A 17949-nucleotide genomic window follows, 5' to 3' on the forward strand; every position below is an offset into this window, starting at 1 on the left:
TTGATATCTCATGGTAGAGCTATTAATAGACATGATAGCATTCCTTATTTTGTGATAAAATGGACCAATTTCTTGTGTTCCATCCTTCACACACAAGTTAATAACATGACAAATGCATCTAACATGAAGTGCATCTCCATCTAATATAACATCGGTCAATTGAGATTTGACCAAATTCGCACTATATGTCATAGAAGTTGCATTATCGAAAGTCATAGACATGATTTAACCCTAAGACTATATGCATCAATGGCTTCCATTAAATGATGTGAAATGTTAAGACCGGTATGAGGGTATTCAAGCATTTTGAAATGAATGATGCGTTTTCGTAACAACCACTCATTATCTAACCAATGACAAGTAACACATAAATAGTGAACTCCGTATCCACCATCCCATGCATCGGCGGTTAAAGAAACTCTACTAGGAAGATTAGGTAATTCATTTACTAATTTCAATTTGTACTCTAGATAAGTCTTCGTGGCAGCAGATCGAACGGTTTTTCGGGAGTTTTTTTGTGTTTTGGTTGTAGTGCTCGGTTAATATAGTTGTTGAAGGCATCATTTTCGGCGAAAAGAAAAGGTTGTTCCGCGTGTACAATCATTCTCCCAAGTTCATCCATATCTCTCTCGTAATTGTAAATGAAGCCTTGTGGATGGAATTGAGAAATTTTGGGTTGGGTTGGATCACTAGATGGTCCACCACATTTTTTTGTATGTCTACTAAGGTGTCCCGTCCCTTCCTTGGTATTGGCCGAGAAAATTTTATTACAAGTCCGACACTTTTCTTTTTGTCCATTTTTACTTAATTGATAATGTGACCAAACTTCACTCTTTCTTTTGGTTTGAGCAAAATCCTCTTCGGTACACCACTCTAATATGTTAGGATTTTGGGTGTTGGGCATTTGGGTGGATGGTTCACTCGACCCGGAGGCTTGTGTTTGGCTACCTTGAGAAGGAGGAGGAAAAGGAAATTCATGTTGTTGAAAATTGGGTTTGTTGAAATTGGGTCCAAGGAGCCATATCATCCATTTGTTCTTGCCCTCCCGTGTTTTGGGGATGAAAGAAAGGGGTGGAAGTGTTTGGAAAGGGCATGTTAGGGGCGGGAAAGGGCATGTTAGGGGGGGCATAGGCATTGAAGTGTTTGGGTTTGGTGATTCCCTACGTTTTGACTTGGCTTTTCTAGAGGAGGAGGAAGCGTTCGGGTTTGATGCCATGATTAATTAATAATAATAACAATAAAAGTAACAATAACAACAACAACAATAATAATAATAATAATAATAATAATAATAATAATAATAATAATAATAATAATAATAATAATAATAATAATAATAATAATAATACAAATAACAATAACATAGTAACAATAACAATAATAATAACAATTAACAACAATAATAATAATAATAACAATAACAATAAGAATTAGTAAGTAGTTTTTATATAAATTAAATTTTTAAAAATAATTATAATAATAGTAGATTACTTGGATCAATGAGATCCCAGGTAGGAGAGGTTAGGAGCGACGTTGTCCAGAGCCTAAATCCCGCCTTAGACAGATTTCAACAATCCAAATAACCCACAATTAAAATAGAAAGTAGTTTTTATATAATTAAGTAGTTCCAAGCATACAATAATTATAATAATAATAATAATAATAATAATAATAATAATAATAATAATAATAATAATAATAATAATAATAATAATAATAATAATAACAACAAGATTAACAACTAACAATAACAATAAAAAATTAAAATAAAGTTGAGCTAGATCTTACAATGACGCTTCAATGCTTTCCCAAATTTATAATTTCCCGAACTTATAATTACCCGAATTTATAATTTCCCGAATGTAAACATAACAATTTTTTTTTTGGTAGTAGACTAATAAAAGCAAGAATAGTAAAAATGTAAAATTTATAAGAGAGTAGGAATTTTTTTTTTTCTTTTCACAAAAGAGAGCAAGATTGTAGGATTTGTAGGAATTTGAGAATTGAGAATTTGGGAGTAAGAAAATTAGAGAATAAGAGAGAAGAGATGAGTTGATGAATTGTGAAAATTTTGGAGGAAAATATGAGGTATTTATAGGGAATTTGGGTGGGAAATGAGGTGGAAAACTAGCCATTTATAGCTATTGGAAAACGACCAAAAACGGCTAATTTTCCAACGGTCATTTGGCACGGGCCGTGCCTGGCGGGCTCGTGCCGTGCCGTGGCCGGCCGTGCCACGTGCCGTACCGGCGGGTCGTGCCAGTGTGCCGGCCACAGTGCCGCCCGCCGTGCCACGTGCCGTGCCCGTGCCAAATTCCAGAAACTTGTTCACGGCATGGCCCACAGGTGGGCCGTTGGTGCCGGATAATTAGGTCGTTGGACTAACTACCCTCAACCAAACAATATTTATAAACCTACACCTACACTAAACAAGTTTAGTGGTAAGTAGAGGGTCGAACCACGGAGACGACATAAACACTATCAACACCACCACCAATTAAGCTAGGTCAAAGAGATAGGATGGATAGAACAATAAACAAAATGAGATTAATATTAAGTTAAACTAACACCAAGGGAGAGGGTCAAACATGACAATGATCTTCAATAAAGTTAGGCAATGGAAATGAGTTTACATGCAAACCAAATATCTCATATAAGGCAATACCAACAATACCATCTAACCACCTATCGGGGTCAAAGGCTTTCTCAACTTAACACATGCTCATACTATCGTCATAAGCTGTGAAAGTTAAGGTTTTTGCATAGAATCGATCACCTAATGGATATCCCTAAGTTACACTATCTTCATAACTTAGTTCAATCCACCCAATTACAACACATGATTGGCCATTTACATGGAGTAATTGGTAAAACATGGTTACAAGGTATATTTAATCACATATAACCAACATTTGTCTAGCCTAATACATTCAAGATTCACCACATGCTATCACCAATCCCTTAGTAAAGGGAATTACTCACTAATCATGAACAACTAACACAAAACCCAACAAGAAGAACAAAGAGAAGCAATTAAACTAAACAACTACTCTAATCAAGCAAGAAATTAAGAAAGAACAATAAATGAGATAGAGTTTAGAATGCTCATTGAAGTATTGAAAAGGAATCCAAAACAATGTCACTTTGCATCTTCATCTTCTTCAATCCACCATTGAAGCTCTTCACTTTCTCTCTCTAAAATACCCTAAATTACTCTTAATCTACATTACAAAGTATAAAAACAAAGATTAAAACTAAATCTAAGCCTAATTTATGTGAAGATTGATGGAGAGATGTTAGGGTTTAACCCCTCAAAGAGGAGAGAGAAAACCCCCAAAGAAACCCACCATCAAAACTTGGCCAAAAAGAGGAGAGGAAGAAGCATTTAAAAGACCCGTAGCTGCTCGTGCGCGCCCGCGATAGAGGCCTGCGCGCCCGCGCACTGGGATTGGCCTGGCAGCGACATTCATTTTCAAACGACCATAACTTCTGTTTTAGGAGGCTTCTGGGAGCATGTGACCTACCGTTGGAAACCTCTTTAAGTCTAGTTTCTAATGCAACTTGAATCACCTCAATCCAATTTGTAGATCAAAAGTTATGGCTAAAAGAGTGAACAAAGGTTAGTTTCGGAGTTCAGGCCCTTGAGCGCCCGCGCCTATCTTAGGAGCGCCCGCGCCTATCTTAGGCGCGCCCGCGCCTAAGCCGCGCCCAAATCGCGCCTACATTCTGCCTCCTTCAATATTTTCAACCCCAATGTTAGGCACGCCCGCGCTTGGTTTGGCGCGCCCGCGCCATTCTGAAAGCGCGACCCGCGTTGTCCGCATTGCCTTGCTTGCTTGCTCCTTAACTTCCTTTGTAGCTCTTCAAATGAACTCCAATTCTCCAAGCTCTTCATTCTCTCAAAATCAACTCCAAAAGCCTACAAAACACGAGGAAAAGCACAAAAACATAATAAAGAGAGAAACAGAGCAAAAGGGGTACAAACAAGGGACAAACGTAGAAAAATACGGCGATTAGAGGATCTAAATAGTGGCATAAATGCCACTTATCAAATTCCCCCACACTTGCCTCTTGCTTGTCCTCAAGCAAGAACAGAAGCAGAAACAAAAAGAAAGAAAAAGGATCTAATAACACTAAAAGGAGAGGGGTGAAAAAGAATATACACTAACTCACTTTCGTAGGAATCACGGTTGTTTTTAGCGTAAACAACAAGCCATTTAAACCTCAAAGTCGCCTATGAGGACGAGTGTGCTCTCGTAAGGGTTTCCAAAGAGTTTAACCCATAACTCTACACATAAAGAAACACAAACAAGGCAATGCATAGACAAATAAAATAAACACAAAAACAAGACGTTCTTGGTGGACTTTTTGGAACGAAACAAGCACCAATGAATGCACAACTTTCTAAACAAATAAGGGTATGCACGTTCCAAGATGTTTAGGGTTGAAAGAAACATAGACTAAGCTAAGCATAGAGAACTAAGAGCCGTACAATTCACCTTTCATCCCAAACTAGCTAGCCGCGTTCTCTCCCCTAGCTTCAAGTCAACCATTAGGTGGGCTTCTCATGGTTCCTCGAAGGAACCGGAAAAAGATAAAGAAATGAAAACGATGAGAAGGTTATCCCGACGTCTTGGCTATGCACTCTCTCTCTATAAGCTTGACAACTATCTTCCTCCATCGATAAAGACTAAACTCTATAGGGTCTAAAGGTCTTTTATTGGTTGTAAGGGTATGCTTGGGGTGTAAGGTGGGAAAAATTTTAAAAAATTTAAAAATTTGGTGGTATTCCCCCACACTTATTCAATAAACACACACTAACAAGACTAAGAAACAGGACTCCCCCACACTTGAACGGAGCATTGTCCTCAATGCTCAAACACGAGGGATATGAAGTTTTTTTTTTTTTTTTTTTTTTTTTTTTTTTTTTTTTTTGGTCCTTACCTTATTTGAGTAAGGACGACTTTTCATAAGCATTTTCTCTTATTTCACTGAATAGAAACACAGTTTACTCACTTGCTTGACCAAAGAACTACAACTTTCTCATTTGCGTTCAAAATCAACACAAAACAATTCTCAAACCAACATGCTTCACATAAACAAAAGGTTTAGGGGAACAAAAGGTCATTCGGTTTGTAATGTGGCTCAAAATCAAGAAAGGGAAATAGGCTCAAAGGGTTAGCAAGAGGGGCAAATTTAAAAGAAAACCAATTTTGTAACAAAACAAAAAGAAGGATAAGAAAATGAAAAATGCCTATGTCCTCCCTTAAAGGGTTCGGTCACGATCTCGGGTAGATAGAAGTCAAACTCTGGATTTGAAAATGCATAACCAAGGATCCAAATATGCCACTCAACAAAGTTGATGAAGGCTAGAACAAATAAACCTCACACGGGATTTGTATAGAAATTACCGACCTAAGGGGTTCATATCCACCATGGAGAGCGACACCGTCTTACCACAACCATGGATTAAGGCTACAAGTATCCCAAAGTTCTTAAAACCGCTACCTTAGCATTAAAATATGTTTAACTCAACCCAAAACACTCTCAAACCGTGCATACCATTACCAATTAGGAAGGAAAACATTCAAGGACACAAGTTCAAAGTAGTAAGACCAAAACAAGAACGGATCAAAACACATATGCAAACTTGCCTTGTTTTCAAAGGAAAAGACGCTATACAAACAAATATTCACAAAACGAGAACAACTTGAGAATGTATATACAAATTGCGCTAGAAGAGAGCATGATCAACGACAAAGCCATGCATACCAAAAGTCAAGTCAATAAGGCACTCATGGCCATCCAAATATAGAATAACCAAAGTCAAAAATAAACCTTGGTATGTATGGGGGGTAAATCAAGCAATCAAGAGACCAAGAAAGGGAAGAAGGAAACAACAAAACCACAAACATTTATCTTTCAAACCATATGAAAATAAAAGGGTAAAGCAACAAAAGAGAGGAGATGGAAAGAGTGAACCAAAATGTTAGGTGGGTGTAGAAACCCGCAAATTAAGTCATTTTCCTCATTTCCATTAAATTGCTCTTCTTTGATGCTTCAACTTCCATTTACAAATATTCCTTGGTTTTCTACTTCTTATGGTTCTCGGTCAAAGGTCATGCGCAAAAGTATAGACATCAAGTACCTATATACAAAGATAAACAAGAGGAAAACAAAATTAAAAGATATAAAAGAAAATTAAAAGCAATATAAACACGGGTTACTTCCCGAGAAAGTCTTGTTTAAGGTCCAAGATTGACCTTATTAGTAAATAACCGGACAAAGAACGCAAAAGCTTGTCATATGCATCGGAAAATATTTCATGAAAAAGAGCATAAGTGATGCTCATATGACAAGCAAGCACAAAGTTGAAAGAAACTCTATGCTTGAGGGGAGGGGGAAAAGAAAAATAAAAAGAATTAAAAGAAAAAACAAAAGAAAAATTAAAATAAGAAAAAGAAAAAGAGGGAACAAACTCATTTAGTTGCAATTTGGAAGGTGAAAGCTCATCATTGAAATCAAAAGTAAGGCCATGGTGGTATAGAGAGGCAAGGGGCTCCTCAATTGGTTTATTTTTGAGAAAATATGGTAGTGAGATGGGAAAAGAAGGAATATTGCTAAACTTCCTTGTAAAAGGGATGTAAGTTGAAGGGGTTTGAATTGGGATCGCACTCACCACCTCAATTACACCGCCTAGCATTGAATCACAAGCTTTCTCTTCCAACTCATCTTCAATACCCTCAAAGATTTTCGATGTATTCTCAATCACCAATTGGGATATTTCACTCTCAACAAGAGCATGATCATCATTGTTAACATTCCCTAAGTCACCATGAATGAACATCGGTATCTCATCATCACCTAAACCAAACTTTTCTCTAAGCAACCTCAAATCAATGTTTAATTGCATCAATTTTGTATCGTCAATGGGTTGCGAAGAGTTTTGAGGCTCAAATTGGGTGGAGGGGTTGGTATTCACGAAGTCATGAAAAATCTCACCATCCATACTCCCTCCATCACTTTCAAAATCATCATCCTCAATCACATTCTCAAATTCCAAATGAGTTGTCTCACTCTCTTGATTACCCTTAGGCTCACTCAAATGGGAGGAGGGAGAAGAAGGAAAGGCATCCTCTTGGGATGAGGCTAGTTGGGAAATTTTACTTTCCATCATTTTAATCCAAGCTTCCCTTTCATTCCTCTCTTCATCTTGTTTTCTCATAAACTCCTTAAGCATCTCCATACACTCTTCTTCCTTCGATCTCCCCACTGAATTACCCTCACAAAAAGGCTCATTAGACACATAGGGGAACTCATTAGGAATCGTGTATGAAAAAGGAAAGGAAGATGAAGAATTATGCATTTGAGAATTTTGGGTGTGTGAAGCATCATTGGAATTCATGCACATAATTGATGAACATTGAAAAATATCATGAACATTATCAACATTGGGATGCATCTCATTACAATTAGCATACAAAAGGGAAGGGTTGCCATCATGCATCAAGGGATCATCATGGGGAACATAAGAATCATCATTAGAGTTTATGCAAGAGTTAGAAAAATCACGACAATTATCATAATTATCTTGCTCATTGCTATCCCGAGCAAACCACAAATAGAAATCCCAAGCCTCATCCGAAGATGTGGCTCGAAACTCACCATTAAATTTGTTTTCAACCACCCCCCTAGTGTACTCATTCAAACCCCAATAAATTATCTCACAAGACTCCCTTTAAGTACAACCAAGGTAATTAGAGAAGTCTTCAAACCTATTAAAGTATACCCAAAAGGGCTCATATTCAAATTGAGGCAAAGAAGGACATGACATTTCATTTTGGACAAATTGATCCATGACTCAATGAGGCAAAACAAATAGCAACCAAATAAGAAAGCTCAAATATTTTTGGAATTTCCCCTTTTTTTCCTTTTTTTTAAACAAAAAAAATAAACAAAAAGAAAAGAAAATATTCGCAAAGACCTAGACTCAATAAGGTAATACAACAATAATGGAAGCCGTCCCCGGCAACGGCGCCATTTTGGTGCCGGATAATTAGGTCGTTGGACTAACTACCCTCAACCAAACAATATTTATAAACCTACACCTACACTAAACAAGTTTAGTGGTAAGTAGAGGGTCGAACCACGGAGACGACATAAACACTATCAACACCACCACCAATTAAGCTAGGTCAAAGAGATAGGATGGATAGAACAATAAACAAAATGAGATTAATATTAAGTTAAACTAACACCAAGGGAGAGGGTCAAACATGACAATGATCTTCAATAAAGTTAGGCAATGGAAATGAGTTTACATGCAAACCAAATATCTCATATAAGGCAATACCAACAATACCATCTAACCACCTATCGGGGTCAAAGGCTTTCCCAACTTAACACATGCTCATACTATCGTCATAAGCTGTGAAAGTTAAGGTTTTTGCATAGAATCGATCACCTAATGGATATCCCTAAGTTACACTATCGTCATAACTTAGTTCAATCCACCCAATTACAACACATGATTGGCCATTTACATGGAGTAATTAGTAAAACATGGTTACAAGGTATATTTAATCACATATAACCAACATTTGTCTAGCCTAATACATTCAAGATTCACCACATGCTATCACCAATCCCTTAGTAAAGGGAATTACTCACTAATCATGAACAACTAACACAAAACCCAACAAGAAGAACAAAGAGAAGCAATTAAACTAAACAACTACTCTAATCAAGCAAGAAATTAAGAAAGAACAATAAATGAGATAGAGTTTAGAATGCTCATTGAAGTATTGAAAAGGAATCCAAAACAATGTCACTTTGCATCTTCATCTTCTTCAATCCACCATTGAAGCTCTTCACTTTCTCTCTCTAAAATACCCTAAATTACTCTTAATCTACATTACAAAGTATAAAAACAAAGATTAAAACTAAATCTAAGCCTAATTTATGTGAAGATTGATGGAGAGATGTTAGGGTTTAACCCCTCAAAGAGGAGAGAGAAAACCCCCAAAGAAACCCACCATCAAAACTTGGCCAAAAAGAGGAGAGGAAGAAGCATTTAAAAGACCCGTAGCTGCTCGTGCGCGCCCGCGATAGAGGCCTGCGCGCCCGCGCACTGGGATTGGCCTGGCAGCGACATTCATTTTCAAACGACCATAACTTCTGTTTTAGGAGGCTTCTGGGAGCATGTGACCTACCGTTGGAAACCTCTTTAAGTCTAGTTTCTAATGCAACTTGAATCACCTCAATCCAATTTGTAGATCAAAATTTATGGCTAAAAGAGTGAACAAAGGTTAGTTACGGAGTTCAGGCCCTTGAGCGCCCGCGCCTATCTTAGGCGCGCCCGCGCCTATCTTAGGCGCGCCCGCGCCTATCTTAGGAGCGCCCGCGCCTATCTTAGGCGCACCCGCGCCTATCTTAGGCGCACCCGCGCCTAAGCCGCGCCCAAATCGCGCCTACATTCTGCCTCCTTCAATATTTTCAACCCCAATGTTAGGCACGCCCGCGCTTGGTTTGGCGCGCCCGCGCCATTCTGAAAGCGCGACCCGCGTTGTCCGCATTGCCTTGCTTTCTTGCTCCTTAACTTCCTTTGTAGCTCTTCAAATGAACTCCAATTCTCCAAGCTCTTCATTCTCTCAAAATCAACTCCAAAAGCCTACAAAACACGAGGAAAAGCACAAAAACATAATAAAGAGAGAAACAGAGCAAAAGGGGTACAAACAAGGGACAAACGTAGAAAAATACGGCGATTAGAGGATCTAAATAGTGGCATAAATGCCACTTATCAGCCGCCGTGCCGTGTCGTGCCAGCGACTGTGCCGTGCCGGAGTCGTGTCGGGCCCGTGCCGCCCGCGTGCCGGCACGACCCATGCCCATGTTTAGTTTCAGGCGAAGCAATCTTTGATCATGTTCCCTAACTTGCGGAAGATGGTCACAAAGCGGTAGAAGGTCATTTGAGGCGAAGCAATCTTTGATAGTATTCTCTTGCTTGCAGAAGACTATCAAAGTGGAAATTGGAGGCAGTTACAGGCATAGCAGTCTTCAGGCGGTATCCTCTAGCTTGAGGAAGATCGTCAAACAAAAGAAGCTCTTTGTTTAGAGACGCGTGGACATATCATTATCAAAATAGCAAGATGGCGTTCCCAAGCTTGTCGAAGGTTGTCACAACAGCAAATGCAGCAACAAATCGATTACCTCCTAGAGACGTGTGCTCGACGGTGTAAGATACGCTTTTCTTTAACTCTTTTATCTGTTTAACTAACGCTAGTTTGCAGGTATCGGCGTAACAAGAATGATTTAGGATTGCAGAACGTTTTGTATCATTCTCCGTCCCTATCGATACTTTGACTTTTGTTTTCAAAACTTGCGTTTCTCCAAACTTAGTCAAAGTGGGGGCTTCTGTCGATACCCATTTGTGTCTTCCCAAAACCAAACCAGGTGATATATATCTTCCACATCGAATCATAATCCAATGAAGTGAAAGTGTGAAAAGTCTGGTGTTGTGGTTAATTTTTAATTCTTTTCTTTCTCTTTGATTTTGAAAACCTATTTTATGTAAATATCCAATATAGTTTAGTTTGGTTCATGGAAAGGGTGCAATAATGGTGTAGTTGGATTGGATTGAAAAAGGGCTTTCCAACAATATATTATAAACCCAATTCCGATGAATAATGAGGAAGTTATGGCCAAATTACTAAACTGGGCCCGGTTTGATTTTTATATGCGGCCCAATGATCTAGGGGAGGGCCTATTATGATTTATCATTCATAATGCAATTAGGATTGATTTTTGTTTTCTAGAATCTTCTAGAAGGTTCTTTTAAATCCAAATGTGATTAGCATTGATGATTGAGTTTTAAGAGTTTTATTCAGAATAAAAGAAATGTTTTTAAGGAAATTACAGTTTTACCCTTCGTACGCTTAAATTTTATCAAAATATGAACACGCGTGGAAAAAGTGATTGCAGCGCCGTACTACAGGCTGTCGCCTATCGACAGGCTTGGCGTCGCGCCGACACGTCTGTCGCTGGGCGACAGGGCGTGTTTGGCGACAACATCGCGTTTTATTCTTTTCGAAAATCTGATTTTTTTTTATCATAATTCGGCCGATTTTCGTTATAAATAGCCTCCTAAAACCTCTGTTTTCAAACACCAAATCTCATCAAGAAATTATTGATTATCTCTTTCTCTTATTCTAAACAACTTTTCACAAACAAAATTTCGCATTCACAAGATCTAGACAGACCTAGGATAATTCGAAGTTGCCTTCGCCCTAGACATGAAAGGTTTGATATTACTGAGGGTTTGGTCCCAATTCTTTCTTTTAATTATTTAATTTAATTCATTTATTTATATATTCTTTTAAGTTACTATTGTTTGTAATTTGTTATTAGAAAGAGATACGAGGCATCCAAGTAAGTGCTTTAATTGTTTGATTGATATTTTGATATAGAAATCATGTGTAGGATGCTTTTCCTAGTATCATGTTAGGATGTTTTTCTTAGTATACTGTTTAGGGTAATGAATAAATTTCTTAATTATATCAATTATGATTTCTAAGAATGTTTCCTATTTTATTTCCTAATATCATGTTAGTATCATGTTAGGGCTAAAGCTTTGATTATTGATGATTAGTGACATGTTAGGGTTTGTTATTAATCTTGTTAGTATCATGCCTAGGATCTTACTATTAATATTATGCTTATTTTAATTATGATTATGATTTATATTATGTTGCTTGATATTTATTGTTATTGCTTGATCACACCTTTTATGCATATTTAAAGGGAATTTGTTCTTGTAATCACGCTTAATAAGATAATTAATAATCTTTTTTAGGGTTAATATGATTATGATTCAAGTGATCGCCAATAATAGATTTGTTTGGGAATTAATATTCAACCAACATAGTTTAAACATGTTTAGGGTTAATCTAATGATTGCATGTTAGTCATAAAGCGCACATGAATACGAGAAAAATAAAGTAGATGCCTATAATTAGGGTAGGTTCTTTCTATTTTGGATTGAATTTGTACCTTCATCCCCGAACTTCCAGTCTTGGTTCCGGACCTATTGGAGTTAACGATCTCTTGGATCGTTAAGGGGTGTAACCTTCACCCTGTGAACGGTTTACAAGTTCCTAAACTTGTTGGCGACTCTTTTGCTCTAGCTTCCTTCCCTTTGGACGCCACCATGCTTAAGTGTATGATCACAGTGGGGTTCAAGTTTGGGGTAATGCTTAAACTATTCCCTACAGGGGGGGCATAACTCTTTTATTTGAGAGGGATAGAATGTGTAGGGAATATTTCAAGCGTTAACCCCCAGCTTGAACCCCATTGTGATCATACACTTAAGTATGGTGGCGTCCACGGTGGCGTCAAAAGGGAAAGAAGATAGAGCAAAAGAGTCGCCAACAAGTTTTATAGGAACTTGTAAACTGTTCACGAGGTGAAGGTTACACCCCTTAACGATCCAAGAGATCGTAAACTCCAATAGGTCTTGAACCATGACTGGTAGTTCGGGGATGAAGGTACAAATCCAACCTAAAAGAGATTGAACCTGCCCTAATAATAGGCCTCTACTTTATTCTGATCGTATTCATGTGCGCTTTCTGACTAACATATAATCAATAGGATTAACCCTAAACCTGTTTATCTATGTTGGTTGAATTTAATGCACAAATAAACTATTATTGGCGATCACTTGAATTATAATCAAATTAACCCTAAACAAGATTATTAGTTATTTTATTAAGCGTGATTACAAGTACCAATTCCCTTTAAACATGCATAATAGGCGTGATCAAGCAATAAAAATAAATATAACCAAGCAACATAATAAATTAAAATAATAATTAAAATAATCATAATCATAAATTATAACAATTATAATCATAATTAACATAATCATGTTAAAGCATAATAACAATAGCAAGATCCTAGGCATGATACTAACAAGATTAATAACAAACCCTAGTATGTCACTAAACAATGAAGATCAAATATGTAGCCCTAACATGATACTAACAATCATAAATATTAGGAAGAACATAAAAGGCATCATATTTTTAATCATACTTGATATTAAAGATACCCAAGACATGATACTAGGAAGATCAAAATACCCTAACAAAACATTAGGGATCATAACAACAACCTAAGCATGATTTCCATATCATAATAACATTTTAAACAATTAAAGCACTTACTTGGATGTCTCGTACCTCATTCTAATAACAAAATACACACGTTAGTAACTTCAAGGAAAATAATAAACAATAATTAAATTAAATAATTGAAATAAAGATTTGAGACCAAACCCTCATAAGTTAAACCTTTCACGTCTAGGGCAAAGGCAACTTTGAATTTGGCTAGGTGTGTCTAGTGCTAATGTATGAGGAATTGTGTTTGTAAAAGGCTAGGCTAGAAAGAGGGAGAGAGAATCAAGAATTTCTTGTTGAGAGTTGGTGAAACAAAACAGAGTTTTTAGGAGACTATTTATGGAGAAAATCAGCCAAAAAGATAAAACATCAAAAAACAGAATTCTGACGCAAAAATCCAGATTAGCGTCAATCGCTTACCTTAGCGCCAGGCGCTAAGGCTAGCGCCAGGCGCCAAGCGTAGCGTCAGGCGCTACAGCTCGCGTTTGGCGCTGACTAAGAAATTCACGCGTTTTCTTAAAATCAGATAGAAATTGCCGTATAGGAGGATAAAATCGTATTTTCCTCAAAAACATTCTTTGATTCTGATTAAAACTCTAAAAAGTCAACAAAAGTCAATTTATCAATGCTAATTGAATTAGGAATGAAAAGAACCTTCTAGAAGAATCTAGAAGACTAAAACCATTCTTAATGGCATTAGGAATAATAAATCCATATTAGGCCCTCCTCCAGATCATTGGGCCGCATATAAGGCTCAAACCGGGCCCAGTTCAGTAATTTGGCCATAACTTCCTCAATATTCATCGGAATTGGGCTTGTAATATATCGTTGGAAAGCTCTTTTCAAGACCCATCCAACTACACTATTATCGGACCCATATCATGGAACAACCAAACTGGATTGTCTTTTTTCTTAAAATAGATTTTCAAAAACAGAGTGAAGAGAAAAGAAATTAAAACTATCCGCAACACTAAACTTTCCACACTTCACTTCATTCGATTATGATTGGACATGAAAGGTACTCATCACCGTGTTTGGTTTTGGGGAGACACAAATGGGTGTCTATAGAAGCCCCCACTCTAACTGAGTTTGGAGAAACGCGAGTTTCGAAAACAAAAGTCAAAGTATCGATAGGGACGGAGAACGATTCGGAACTTTCTGCAACTGTAAATCACTCTTGCAACGTCGATACCTGCAAACTAGCGTTAGTTAAACAGGATAAAAGATTTAAGAAACGCGTATCTTGCACCGTCGAGCACACGTCTCTAAAAGTAACCGATTTGTTGCCGCTTTACTTTTTTGATGACCTCCTGCCAAGAGAATGCCATCTCGCTTGAAATCCGCTACGCTTGTAACTACTTCCAATATAGAAGATTGTTTCGCTTGAAACGACTTTCTTCCACTTTGTGACCATCTTCCACGTCTAAGGGAACATGATCGAAGACAACTTCGCTTGAAATCACCTTCAGTTGTTTTTTGAAAACTCTCCACAATCTAGGGAACGCTGTCGAAGATATTTCCCCTTGAAGCTATCCTCATTTGTTGCGATAATTTTCCGAAGTAATTTATCGAAGATCTCCGCTTGTCGATCTTTAAAAGTTCGCTTGAACTTTGCTTCCGTTATGCCTGTACGTCGGCGCTTTGCTGCTTGTGAACAAGTATGTCGATGCTTTTGATGTGATGACAATCCTCTTTTCTTTGGGAATATTTTCCAACACAACTCTCTTGTATGATGTATGACAATCCGATTTAGGGAAAGTTGTCAATGCTTCGTAACAATCCATCCTTGGAAATGTTGCTACGATGAAGCGACAATCCGTATCTCGGAAAATTTGCCAAAATCCAATTTTGGGAAAAGTTGCCAATGCTTCATAACAATCTGTCATAAGAATTTTGCTATGATCAATAATCCACATCTTGGAATATAACTCTTGAAAGCACTCCACCTTGGAAATTTGCCAACGCTATGCGACCTTTTAGGAAAATATTGCCACAATTGACAATCCGCGTCTTGGAACATTTGCAAAAAAGTGTCGACCGATAATCCACTTTGCGAAAATTTGCCACTTACTGAAATGAATGACAATCCAAGTTGAGGAACCTTTGCCGAAATTTATGATGAATAGAGTCCTACAACAATCCTTTGGGAAATTTTGCCATAGGGAACTGGGTGTATGACAATCCAATCTCGGAAAACTTGCCAGTGATGACAATCCGAACTTGGAAAAAATTGCCAAATAGAGAAGGAGCACGATAATCCACGCTTGGAAACTTTGCCAAAGATGACAATCCAATCTTGGAAAAATTGTCGTTGAAGTAGCTGCACGACAATCCATTTTTGGAAATATTGTCAGTTGGGGATGACAATCCAATTTTAGGAAAAGTTGTCGTTTAAGAAGAACGCGCGAAAATTCATATTTGGACATATTGTCGTTTAAGAAGAATGCGCGACAATCCGTATTTGGAAATATTGTCGTTTAAGTGCTTGTTTTTAAACCGATGCGTTGGTGCTTGTAATGAGCCAATGTTTTAGGTGCTTAAGCTAAGTGAGACGATTTTATGTCTAGTCAATCACTTACTACGATTGTAATCGAGCCGACTACTAATCATGTCAATTTGCTTATAAGGCTAACTGGCGTACCAAGGAACCCGAAATTGCTGTATGAGGTCGAAATAACCATTCTGAGAGGCATCGAGCTCTGTCGCTGCTGAAATATCTATGGCGCCAAGAATTGGCTATGTCACCAAACGCTGGGATATAGAGTCAGGCGCTGAACTCTGTTGCCAGACGCCAGATGTTGTTGTCAGACGACAGCCTTGTCGTCTGGTGCTGGAGTCAGGTCTTCCCTATTCTGCTCTTGTTGCCGCTGTTGCTTGGTTTTGCTCCAACTTTGAGCTTGGTCGTTTCCTTTCAACCAAATTCGCTCAAATCTTTTGTAAATTAAACCTCTTCATCTCTAATTTACTAATCCATGTAACTCCTCTTATCTAGGAGGAATCTCCTGTATCATATTCGCGGTTTTTTCGAAAAAAATCCTGGAATGTCCTCACTTGCTGGGATGCACCTGTATTTATATCTTTGACCATAGGACTTTGCTTATCTTTCTTTAGGGTTGACCTAAGACTTAGTGTTTCTTGACTCAATGACTTGTTGTGACTCAAGGTATAAACTTGACTCGCTGTGATTGACTCGAGGTTGACTCAACTCAAAGTGTTTGACACATGTGTTAGACTCAAATCAAGGTTATATGACACGACATGACTCAACGTGTGCATTGTATTGTGATCGTGGGACTCGAAAATGCAAAAAAAAAGAAAAAAATTTCCGCCATTTTTGTGGAGGGTATTAACTTTCTCCCGAAAAAGAAAGACGCGAAAATGAAAAAAGCAAAGTTTTTGAAGGTGTATGTTGAATGAGCTTAGTCAAATGTTTTGCAAAGATTAATTCATCCTAGGCTTTCTCAATTGTTGACTCTATGATGAAAGTATTTGGGTAACTTAGGCATGGAGGATAAGCACTTCGTACTTTGTGATGCAATGATGAGTGATGAGCGATTTTGACATGACAAGGCATGCTTCAGTGTTATGTTAAGATTTCATGACAAAGGGTTCCTAACGGAAAGTATATTTGGTCATGTAACTTTGTGGTGTGTGAAAGTGATACTAAAGGTTAGGCCGCAAAGGCTAAGTGTGTGGGAAAATAGTATTTCAAGAAGAGTCAAATGATGGTGACTCTTAGGCTAGGTAAGCTAATGATATAGGGATCAAGCCCCCAAGTCTATCTCTAAATGAATAGGGATGAACACAGGGAATCCCTTGATATGATCATGGTGTGAGTGTGTGAATGTGAATATAAATGCATTTTTATTACGGCCGCACCTTTATGTAAGGTTGCCTACGTATCCGTTAGGAATCAGGCCGAACGTAGCTCTATCCGAACCTCGCACAAGTGTGTGTATACCTCAAAAAGGTTTTTTTAAGGGTTGTAACATGGTTAGGTAAAGGTTGAAGAAGAAGGGGATAAAAGGCTCAGGACCTTAGATAAGCCCCCAAGGTATGCAACTTTGCTTTTGGAATATTTATATTTATATGCTTGAGGATTTTAGCTCTTTTTTAGCTCTCTTTTCTCTTTTGCTTTATCATCTATTTTATTTTTATAAGTGTGGGAAATCCCGATCATGCGGTCTATCACTCACTTGGCATTCATGTTTCTCAGGTACGGTACCGAGCACTCGATAAGAGACGCAATCTGAGACGTGTTCATATCAAAGACATGTTCATATCATAGACATTGGAACACTTGCCCTTTTGTACACTTTTATTTTATTTTATTTTTTTTGCTTATTTTTGCTATTTTAATCTTTTGAATTCACTCAAGTCTTTTTTAGAATTGCATAAGTTGCACACTGTCCCATCCCAAGGATAGGTAGATATGGGTTGAAAAATGAAAGGTCTATCGTTAGACAAGGCTCAAAGTAGTTTATGAAGATAGGATTGTAAATTAGAAGGGTGAAACACAATATGATGTGGCTACAAGGGGTGCCTCAAATCATTGGTATATCTTGTGCTTAATTCGACAATGTTTTTTTTTTTTTTTTTTTTTTGGCAATGTAATGAAATGATCATATGCAAGAAAATAAATGCTCATTTTATTAAAGGAAAATAAATAATGATCCTACAAAATTAATCTATGAGAAAAGAAAGAATCTACAAAAATAATCTAAGGGAAGAGGTCATGAAATCTTGTCGTTGAAGTTCGCGTCTTGTCTTGTGTCGT

This window comes from Chenopodium quinoa, unplaced genomic scaffold (assembly GCF_001683475.1).
Source record: "Chenopodium quinoa cultivar QQ74 unplaced genomic scaffold, ASM168347v1, whole genome shotgun sequence".
Lineage (NCBI taxonomy): Eukaryota > Viridiplantae > Streptophyta > Magnoliopsida > Caryophyllales > Amaranthaceae > Chenopodium > Chenopodium quinoa.